Below are 12201 nucleotides of genomic sequence, written 5' to 3' on the forward strand. Positions count from 1 at the left end.
TTTCTTGATTCTTCATGAACTTCTTGAGTGTTGTTATTTTTGGAGAATTATCAAATATGCCTTTTTCAAGAACCCTAAGTTGCTCTCTCTCTCTCTCTCTCTCTCTCTCTCTCTCTCTCTCTCTCTCTCTCTCTCATGTTAAGTCCAATAAACATGGTCGTGACTATCCTACCAACTACACTCTTATTCTAGTCACTTTCCTTTCATATTTGGCTCCACATAAATGAACCATACTCCAAAAAGAGAACTATGCTCTCCTTACATCACCACATTCCACTACAAAAAACGAAGAGTAGAGTCGCATGAAGAGCCGATAAAATTTCAAAGGATCTAAAAATGGAAAAAAATATTCATGCAGCTATTAGCACACTTATGAATGCAACGACGAGCTTGAACTACAACCGAGTAAATAACCACATTTACAGTAGCGCATATAGCCACGCGTAGCTATAGTCACGTCCTATCTCGAAAACAAACAGAGACAGAATGGGTGAGATATGTGGGGACATGTGTCCTCACATATCTCACCCATTTTGTCCCTGTTTTTTAAAATCACATTATTTAAACATTTTTTAAGATGCCTAAACACTCAAAATACAAAAAAAAATTTATAATACAACAATGTCATGGTTTTTTTAACTTTTAAATTATATACGAAGTTGCAAAATACATAAGGTGTTTATGTCCCAAAAATGAATAAAGACGAAGGCACTAATTAAATTAATTCATCATCTTCATCGTCATCTTCACCTGTATCTTCACCATGTGCACCACGACCTTCATCATCGATGTCACTTTTAGCATCCTCATCTTCCTGCATTAAATAGTGATATAACGCAAACATGTTAACCACAAGTAAAAAAAGTTGGGTGATTATTTTAGCAAACAGAGAGGGACACATTTGTGCTACCCCACCATTGTGAACAAGTAAATTCTTACTATAAGCTTTTATTATATCATACTTATGCATGATTAATTTACACTTGATGTGTTTCTTCTTATAAGGTTGTGCTTCACGCGGATATAAATGACAAGAAATCGTAGTATGTCATACAACACTAGTACAGGATGACCTATTTATGACACCTAGTATTGACGGTTTTCCCACCGTCAATACCCATCAATATACGCATCGTAAATACGTCATTGAAATAATCATCGAAATAGCCATTACAAAGAAGCATCAAAATAGGCATTGAAATAACAGTTGAAAACCACGTCAAAATGAAGGTCGAAATAAGTGTCAAAAAAGCATCGAAAAGTAATTTTTAAAATTTTTATTTTGGACTTATAAAAAAGTAAGTGTGCAAAAAAAGACAACATTGACAAAAACCAAGTATTTCTTGGATAATAAAATTAAATGTTCTAGCTCATCATCAACTCACTGATCCTCAACTAGATCTATGGCTCTGAATACATCTTTTTCCAGAAATACCTCTCCATCTGCATCTTCGTCAATAGGTGTAGCCTCTCTATCGTCCTCTTCTATTTCAGGCAGCAATAGAGGTGGTTGTGTTGAAAGTTGTTCTTCTATTTCTTCTTAGAATTCCAGATTAGTTGTTGTGTTTGCTTCTGATTCAAGTGCTAGTAATTGTTGAATTACTATACCTTCATTTGATCCTTCTTCTAGTTGTTCAACGAGATCAATATCTATTTCTTGTGCTACTTGAGTGGGTTCCTTAATCTTTACTACATCTAAAATTTCCATATCTTCATATGTTTGTTTACTATGTGGATCAATTTGGATTACAAACAACCACCTATGATCTCTTGGGTCCACCTTGAAGATGACCTGCTCACAATGCTCTGGTAGCACAAATGTGTCCCTTTGTTCTGTCCATATCTTTTTGGAGTTTACTTGAACAAATCCACTCTTATCTCTTAACATGGTTGCTTGTGGTCCTTGAGTCACTACCTTGAACCATGTGAGATAGAAAATGAACATAGAAAACTTTATGAACCCAACCTTGATAATGCCTTGTATCATTCCAAAGCATGCCAACTTCACTCCTTAGATCACTTGCACTTGAACAACTTTCTTGCATGAAATTTGCTTTGACACCACAATCAAATGTTGTTCTCTTCTTATCTATTCACTCCACTCGAAAGTAACGACCGCATGACCAAAGTGCACTAAATTTGCGATAGTGCAAGCAAAAAAAGATAATAAAATTGTATCAAGAACAAAAGCTTATACAAGACTATGGCTTACAATTTTTTCAGTACATAGAAAACCCACTTACATGATGGTAATCAAAACCATATGCAAGCTACTCCTTCTTGTCACTTATAACCTTGCCACTTTGTTTTTCTTGTATGGTTTGTTGAAGCCATCTACTCGAAGGAAATTCTGGAAGTTGAGGAAGTGAATCTGGGTATAGCAATGCTCTAGTTGTTCGACTCTTTCTAAAATTTGAACGATCTCGGTCTCTTTCCCTCTTTGCTAGGTTATACGTCTCGATCCATTTCTCCATACCACTTGAGCTGAGGATACAAAATTTATTAATATTCTCTCACAATGCCATATCCATTGTTCTCTGAAGCCCTTGTCCTTGAGGCTCTTCTCCAACCAGTCGATTATCCTCTGCTTGTGTCCACAATGGTGGCATATCTAAGTCTGACATACAAAGAAATTCTGTTATATATACAAGAGATTATTAAACAAGCCATTCCATTGCCATACTTCCCTCAAGGCGAGCTTTTTGAAGAACAAAACCTTTCATTGCCTTCATAAACTCTCGAGGAAGAATATCCATCGACTACGAACAACACCTACTATAGCAATCTCGTCAACCACATGAACAAGTAGGTGAAATTGAATGGTCAAGAAAATTGTTGGAAAGAATTTATCTGCCATTGTAACTGTTTCAATGGAATTTAGACAAGCGTGAATCAAGTGTTGAAGTACGGTGTGATGAAGTATGGATCCGGGGGAAAGGCAAGTTATCTCGCAGGATTTGTAAGTTTTCTCTTTGACATTTTCCATTAAGTTTATTCATGTGTCGTCATACAAACACCAAGGAGTGGTCAATGAAATAGATATCCAAAGAGCTCAATATACAACAACTTGGTGAGACTCTAAACATGATTTTTAATTATCACCCAACTTGTTTTTCTTGTGGCTAATGTGTTTGCATTGTATCACTATTTTACATAGAAAGATGAGGATACTAAAAGTGGTGGTGATGATGAAGGTGGTGGTGAACGTGGTGAAGGTGTGAACAAAGATTAAGATGAAGATAATGATTAGTTTAATTAGTGCCTTCATCTTTATTCATTTTTGGAACATAAACACCTGATGTATTTTGCAACTTTGTATATAATTTGTAAGAAGTAAAGACCATGAAATTTTTGTATTGCATTTTTCGGTGTTTAAAGTGTTTGTCTTTAAAAAACGTACAAATTTAAGAAAAAATATTGGGACATAATGGATGAGATATGTGGAGATATGGTTATTAAAAAAATTATTTGTAGGACTGTCGCCACGTGCTCATAGCCGCATTCATAGCCACGCCTATGGCTACGTGAGTACAATTTTTTCCCATTTATAGACCCTTTGAATTTTTTGTAGCTTTTCACGTGGCTATGCTCTTCATTTTTTGTGGTGTCTCACTTAAACTAGCCCTTCCAAAAGTGAAGAAACCCATTATTATAAAACACAAAGGCACATGCTAAATTAGAGCCCACACTTGAGCAAGTGGAGTATAAAACCACTAACCTTGCATGAGCATATCCCAAATCTTATACTAGAGCTCTACTAGAGCCAATCATTGAACGTATTCAAGAGATTTAGAGAAAACCACAATGACCTTGACCAATTGTATGACCATTCTCAATAGACAATAAAAAGAGCCAATTTCAAAAACTTTACCTCTAGAACCAGTTGAATCAGGTTCCACATTGCTAGATGCAGTGAGAGAGGACTTAGTAGGAGGTAAAATTTGGCCCAATTTAGCCTTTCATGGGTCTTCATAGTCACCATAACCAGGTTAGAGATGATATAAAGGAAGAGAAATTTAATATCATCAAAAGTAGTCAAGGAAGATTTGAGTTAAAACATCTAAGTCAAAAGTAAGAGCCAAAATCAAAGAAAGTGCATTAAGGCAATCCAAGACCCTTTAGTAGATGTTTTTAATTTAGCTTAAGTATGGTGCTTGATTACGTGGAAATGTGCCAAAGATCGAACAAGATCTAGCATTAAAAATCTTGTAAGACCAAGATCTTTAAATAATCAATCAGTGTCTTAAGGGCACAAATATATATGGACTATAGATAATCTAACCCCATATAACTCAAGTAGAAGAACATGGAATTAGACAAGGCTCAAGGCAATCGAGAAGAAGGTCATTGGGCCTTTGGTAATGAGATTTTTCCCGAAATGAAATGAAAATTAGAACTAAAATTTAAACTAGATTTTGATTTTTAGTTTTAGTATTAGTTGAGGTTAAAGTACGCTGAGCATTGCAACTCATAGGTTACTCATTAACTCAATCACAAGGCTCTAATCCAAGATGATGGAAGTAGCCAAGGGAATATAAAAGGTTGTTAATAAGCTAAAAGCTCAAGCATTAACCTCAAAGCAAGCAACTAAAGAGATCAAGGTGCAAGCCCTAAAGGCTGGTAGCCCCTAAAAAGGCTAACAAAATAAAAGCAAAGGTCCTCCAAAAGAATAAGACCTCAAAGAGCACATGTAAACATAACGCATGATAAGTTGTCAAGGATAAAAACATTGTGAACATTGAAAGTGGTTGACATGAGAGCTCCAAAGCTTTTACATCCCTTCATGGAGATAAGTGATCTCCCATGCAAAACAAATCTTCCCAAAGAGAAGAAACCCATTAATTACAAATCCTTATGAAGAAACTCATCGAGAACCCAAATTGTGTCTTGAAGAAAGAGAATATAAAATAAGACCAAGAGATTGTAATAAAGATACATGATAAATTAGAGCCCAAACTTGAGCAAGTGGTGGAGTAAGGACCATTGACCCTACCCCAACATATCTCAAACCTTGGTTCAAAGGTCCAATCATAGAACCTATGTGAGGGACCCTCAGAGCGAAGCAAAGGTGTTGACCAAACTTATGACCACTACTAATGTAGTGAGTGAGGACTTAGTGGGAGCTATATTGAGGACTCACTCATAGAACCTATGAGGAAGAACTTAGTGGGGGGACTTAATGAGAGCCTATGAGGCTCCCTCATAGAACCTATGAGGAAGGACTTAGTGGGAGCCTATATTGAGGACTCCCTCATAGAACCTATGAGGAAGGACTTAGTGGGGGGACTTAATGAGAGCCTATGAGGCTCCCTCATAGAACCTATGTGGGGGGACTTAATGAGAGCATATGAGGCTCCCTCATAGAACCTATGTGGGAGTTTTGAAGTAAAACCAGAGGCTTTCAACAAACTTATGACCATTCTCAAGAGGCTATAGGAAGATTCAATTTTGAATCCTCTATCTCTAAAATCAAATCAATCATACCCCACATTGTTAGATGCACCGAAGGAGGATTCATTGGGAGGTAAAATTTATCCTTTCAGGTGTCTTTACAGTCACCATATAAATTTTCTCCAAGGTGGTTAGCAAACGAGTTTATTTCATCCCCTCTAGAGGAACAGATCAATGGACATGGCAGGTTTGAGTGAGTGTGAATATCATACTTGGGTCATAGCAAGACTCACAAGCTTCTTGTCTTTGGAATTTTGAGTCTTGATAAGTTCTCTTTTTGTAGGGAAGGTATCACCTTTGGAGAGACTTATCTAAACCTAAGGAAACAAATATCTAAATAGAGGAACATAAGGAGGAGGATGAGATGTGCACTCTCATTCTATACCCAAAATCAAAGGAGGAGGATGAGATGTGCACTCTCATCCTAAATACCCATAAAGAAGCTCGAAAACTACTTTGAAAATGATGAAATGAATGTCATGTTACCTATGGTTTATAAAGGAGCAATGGTCTCTTTGTGACGTTAAATGGTGATGTTGGTGCCAACATACTCAACAAGGACGTTTGGGAGGCCTAGTGGGGAAGTCCCCACCACTATTCCTGCACATAAGCCTCATTGTTAATCTTATCTAATGGAAATGAATTCAAACCATTGGGCAGCCTTTCTTTTGTTGTAGTCAACCTTGGCATTAAACTTACACAAAGTTCCTTTTGGTACGTGAAACTCATGATAATACTATAGCTCGCAATTTTGCTAACTCTTTTATTTTAGCTTAATAGTACCTAAATAGATGTTTTGTACCTCCATGCATAGTCACACTCATCTTGTGCATAGGCACGATGAGTTATCTTTTTCTACACACAATGATAAAGACAATTGAGCACACATATGATAGAAGATAAGCGTAAACACATTGAGTAAATATAAGGGATTCACTTACAAAATATGCTTAGAAGTGTTTGGTAATGTCATGCTGCCAATGTTCTATACCTCCATGCATAGTCAGACCTCTCTTGTGCACAGGCACAAACCTTCTTCTACACACATTCATTAAGGACAATTGAGCACACGTATGGCACACGATATGCATATTCACATTCAGTAAATTTGACAAATTAACTTATGATATATGCACGGAAGTGTCTGGTGTTCTCATGCTATCGAGATGAGAAGCCCCCACCTTCAAGATGCACTCCATCTACCTCTCCTGTTGGTTTCTTATACTTGTCACAGTGAGGCGAAGCGGCGGAGGTTCTCCTCCCCTCCCTGAAGATAGACAGCAGTGTCATCCGCAAACTCTGAGTCTAGGAGCTCCTCCGAGGTGCGGGAGGCCCTGCAAACCTGTATCCTATGCCATCAAGAAAGTGCTCATGGCCTCCGCCACAAAAAGAAAAAGAAAGGGCGCCAAGGGGCACCCCTGCCATATCGAGCGCGAGAGCTAGAACCTCTCTTCGTGCACGCCTCCTGGCTGTGAGCCGATGTGTAGAGTGCAGAGACCCCACGGATCCACTGAGGGGGAAGCCCATCCTCTCCATAGTTCCTTCCAAGAAGGCCCAGTCCACCCGATCATATGCCTTCTCGAAGTCGAGAAGGAGCACTGCCAGATCCTCCTGCCAAAATCTAGCTAAAGCCGTAGCCTCCCAGAAAGAGAAAATGTTATCCAGGATGCTCCTATCCTGGATGAAGCCTGTCTGCGCGGAGTGGATGATGTCCGGAAGGTGAGGCTGAAGCCGCCTGCTGATCGCCTTAGCTAGGGCCTTGTAGGCCGTGCCTAGCAAGGCGATCGGTCTCCACTATCTAATCTCCAGTCTGTCTCCTCCCTCTTTGGGGATCAAGTGGATCAACCCCTCTGCCATGCTGTCCGGCATGTGTCCCGACTCCATGATCTCCTGGAATGCCAATCTGAGACCCCTATGCAAGAGACCCCAGTGCCTCTGGAAGAAAGCCACTAAGAGACCGTCCTCTCCTGGGCACTTGCCTCGAGGAAGTGCCTGAAGAGCTGCCTCTAGTTCCGTATCCGAGAAGGGGGAGAGAAGGGAGTGCTGCAAATGGGCCGGCACAACCGGTCTCGTGAAGCTCCAGAATGCCTCCCTAGCCTCTCTCACCCTGGGGGGATCCACCACTACTTGGCCATCAGCCTGCCGAAGACGCCTGAGACCCTCTCGTCTGAAGCGAGGCCCTGTCGCCTCAAAGAAATCTCGAGTCACTCTGTCTCCCAGCCTGTTTCCAAAAAGAAGCCCGAGCATGGAATCGGAACTCCACCCTCCTCTCCTCGATGGATCTGATCTCTGTGCGAGCTGACTCCATCTGCACTGAAATCCAAGGGCTCGTAGGATCCCTCTCCTGAAGTCTCTAAAGGGAAGCTAGACTCCTCCGCAGGCTCCTCTCCTGCTCTATGAAATCCTCCAGACGGTCCAGGGCAGCCTGTCTGAGCATCCTACTGATCTCCTTGCAGACCCTTGTCAAGATCGCTGGCTGTCGATCCTCTCCTGAACTGAAGCTCCTGCCAGACGTGCTCAACTTTGGTCGCAATCTCGGGCTCCTCTATGAGACAATCTGGAATCCAGACGCTCTGGCCTCGCTCTCCTCTCGTAGGGTCCTCGATCTGGAGAAGCACTGGAAAGTGGTCTGAAAACGAGGAGCCTGCAAGTATACCCACAGTGCCACCTCTATCGCAAGCCCACTCATCAATGTAAAACCTGTCGATGCGGGAAAGGTTAACTCCTGTGGCCCGTCTATCCGAGCGCGAGAAAGATAAACTCCCCTCCAACCTGCCAAACTCCGGGAGAGTCCACGGATCCTGGCCTCTCACCTGCAGCACTAGTTCCTCCCAGGCAACGAGCTCCGGCCCATGAATGGTCTCTTGGCTGCCCCCCATTCTGTCCTCTGCATCCTCCAGCATGTTGTAATCCCCCCCTAGGCACCAATGGTCTGCCATGGGGAGGGACTGCCTAATGGTGCTCCAGAACTCAGCTCTCCCGGTCGCCCCATTAGGGGCGTAGAAGTTGGGGAAGCCAATGCGGTCTTCCCCAACCCGAAGGATGATCCACTGCGCTCGACCCTAGACCAGAGTGCCAGAATCCACAATCTCGGATAGAAGCTGCTCGCTGACTGAGATTCACTGACTGAGATGCATACTCCACCCTGGCTCCCCTGGGAGCTATATGCTGGTGACCAAAAAGTGTGACTCCTGCCTGGCAAGATCTTCCCGCAGGTGCGGGTACACCGGGCAGAAAGGTGGTGCTCCTGGATGAAAAGGATATCTATGGGTCCTCCAACGAGAGCCCTCTGGATCTCTTGGCGAAGTCTGCCCCGACCAATGTAGCAGCGAGGTCCACCGAGACCTTGGATGTTCCATGAGAGGATCCTCATGGATGAGCTATGGCAAGTGAAGCAGCCCCGCCCCACTGGCTCACCCCTCTCATCCGCCCGGATGAGCTGCCCTCCACTCTGTGAGTCTTGGGCGCCGGCTTGGAGGGAGAATAGTCACTGTCTGTCTGGGTGCGGAGTCTCTCCAAAAAGAGGGTGACCTGTCTCTGTGTCCAGCCCCACTCCACCTTCGCCCTGTATACAGGGCATAGGCGTGAGACCAATCCTCTGCATATATGTATCTAGAGGTAGGCTACATCCTCGGGGCGGCGTGGAGGTAACACCGCCTCAACCGAGGTGTGGACCGGATCCGCCCGCCAATCTCCTATACCAAACAAGCTCATGCGGGCTGAGTGTAATCGGGTCTACAATAAGTCCGTGAGCCCCGTCACTGCAGTGGTGAGAAAACTCCAGTATCTGATCACGCAAAACTTCCTCTACAGAGTTGCAATCCCATGCTGTGTCTGGGGCAACACTAAGAGGAAAGGAGAAGGCCACCATGCTGCTCACCACTGAAGGAGAACGAGAGGGATGGCACACCACGCAAACTCGCAAGGGCGCGACCAGTGTCTCGAACGGGCCAGCATCCAGCTGGAGACACCTGAGAAAACCGTAATCCACTTGATCTCCTTTTGGATAACATCATGGATTGTAGTCACATCTACAAACTCTTTTTGAAATATCTTACTCACAATAGCTATACCTTTTAAAATATCCGCTAAAAAATGAAGACAATAGATAATTTCAAACCTCAAAATTTTTGCAAATATAGTCAAAGCATTTTCCTTGGTTTCCACAAGAATAGCATCAAGAGAAGAACACACCTTGCTCATAGCCGACGATCGGCTCAACCACCTAACATCAAATGTGTGTTCCATCTTCAAGATAGGACAAGCAAGCTCCTCTTGTATGATCCTTAGCTCTTCCAATCTTTTGCCACTTGCATTGAAATAATGGGCAATGGAATTCACCAATTTTTCTATATTCTTGGAAATCTCCAAATTGCTACAGCAGAAGACACAGCCAAAGCTGTCCTATGAGCAACACAATGAATGGATGTCAAGTATGGATTAACATGTTTTTTAAAAAGTGTGGCGACACCATTCTCCTTTCCTGTCATTGTACTACAGCCATCAGAGCCAAAAGCAATTAGCTTTGTTAGATCAAACTTAATTCTTTTTAGCTCTGAAAGAATGGTGTTAAAAATGGTCTTTGCACTCCCATCACTCACACGAATAATACCATAAAAAGAATCGGCAGGAATACAATCATCAATAAGATAAGACAAATAAATAATCAAGTGTCCATGCTTGGAAATATCAGTTGATTCATCTACAAGAACACCAAAAAACGAACTTTGAAACACTTTCTTCAATGTGGTGTTCATCAAACACTTACCAATACAAAATACCATCTTTGCGCAAGCCTTGTCATCATTATACAAGGATGTTGAGAATGGCACACGATAATCCTGTAAAAGACTAATCATATCTGGAAAACCAACAAAAGCATATCTCTTTTTTGCCATATGATAGGCTTTAAAGAGAGTTGTCAATGTCTCATCTTTAGAATTTTCAACCTTTTTCATGCTAGTTTGAATAGTTTCCTTCCCTTCAAGTAGAACTGCTTCCATAGAATGTACATGACAAAGTGTTCTACAATGTGCTTTTAAATTAGTAAACTTAAAATTAATGGAACCATCCTTTGAATATGCACTATGGTGATGGGGATACTTTAAACAAAACTTACAGTACATCTTAGCTTTCTCCTTGTCGTAGACAAGCGAGTCAAATGTTTGAAGCCAACTCTCTTGGAAAGCTGCTCTTGCTTCTATTCTCCTTTGAAGCTCTAATCTCTCTGGAAAAGACAAACTAGACAACACCTCATCAGTAGTACTTGCTTTAGATGAATTAGTATTCTGACTTTGTACATCACCTTTCTTTCTTTTGCCATTAACCTTTGAAGCCATTCGACCAGCCCACTGGAGAAGCGTACCTTGCCTTTTTTTGTTATCTTTGATACCTTTTCTTTTACCGGTTTCAACATTGTTGGGCTCCATTGACACAAAGCCACTATAACAAACAAATCAGCTTATGTGTTTAAACTTCCCATGCTATAATCTCAATCGCAAAAAACTATAACAAGACTTTATACATTTATCAATCATCTCTTCAAGTGAGGAACAAAAGGGTATTACATTCGTAAAACATTATAACCATCAAACTCTTTTTCCAAGGAGACCTGGGTCATGAAATGGCTAAACGAGAAGTTAATTATATCTTATAACAATGTAAGTACTGGTAGTTTGGATGATAGCTCTAACCGCTTCGCTATCTGGTTTAAGGTCACAATTTTTCTAAATCACAATGGCAAATACATTCGGGCATAATTCTTAAGGTTGGCCTAATCTGGGCGGCTAACCAATCAAACCTAGCATAACCACGCTCTGATACCAGGTGTGAGGTCCCACCTATCTTGTCTAGACTAGATTACACGATGACATCTCTAGAACCAAGGTACCCCAATGAGTCAGTGCGCGATTACATTGTCCGCACCAAGTGCTTAGACCCACGCTGCAAAGCGAATGAGAAGTTGAGTGATCAGCAGGATTTACAAGAGGGCCTGAGAAAGGATGGCGGCTTTGGCAGGCTGGCAGCAATGAAGTGGAGGGTGGCTGCAAGCCTACCTACTCTCACATGCACTTTTGGGGCTACATAGTTTCTGTGTGGTACACCCGCAGCCACCTCATTGACGATAAGCAATGTGAGTGGTGGAGCTGCTCTACAGGCCCCGCCCTCACCCCTCCTTTTTGGTTATGGATCCTCATTAGAGTTCTCTACATGGACTGCAGAAGTTAGCAGCGTAGTTCATCAAGGTGTTTTTAAGCACCACTATGAAGAGGGGGAATAGCAGAAGCTGCAAAAATGGCAAAGATTTCAAAGAGGGCAAAGGACCCCTTTAATTCTAAAGCTCTTGGTATAATTCTCGGTTATCTATGTCTTCTTCATTCAAATTCATGGAAGCTCGAGCGTACATGGCTCTCTCATTCTTTTCCCCCAATTCTTGATTCCTATCAACAAGTCTAATAACTTCCTTTGGAGTTACACCCACACGCAATAATCCTTGTAAAAGCTCCTCTTCTTGCCCCCCGGGTTGACTCTAAATTTGTTTAATGAGCAGCCATCTTGTGACTGTATAGCAAAATTGTAAAACAATTCGCAAGAGAAAGAAACTCCTTGTTGTATCATAAAAATAAAAAATAATATTAGTCATCCAAGACCTGCAATATCCACAATCAAGTGTGGATTGCCCAACCTAGGCTCTAATACCAACTGAAATGTACCCATATTGTGTTCCATGATCTTTGCACAAAATTTTCC

The 12201-nt window shown here is 41.7% G+C and overlaps 1 pseudogene; it reads right to left on the minus strand.

The window, feature by feature from the left end:
- Nucleotides 1–715: 715 nt before the first annotated feature.
- LOC147606119 (uncharacterized) lies at nucleotides 716–10208 on the minus strand (annotated as a pseudogene).
- Between the last annotated feature and the right edge of the window lie 1993 nt (nucleotides 10209–12201).

This window comes from Cibotium barometz, chromosome 58, assembly GCF_041138505.1.
Source record: "Cibotium barometz isolate CiBa-2024 chromosome 58, ASM4113850v1, whole genome shotgun sequence".
Taxonomy (NCBI): domain Eukaryota; kingdom Viridiplantae; phylum Streptophyta; class Polypodiopsida; order Cyatheales; family Cibotiaceae; genus Cibotium; species Cibotium barometz.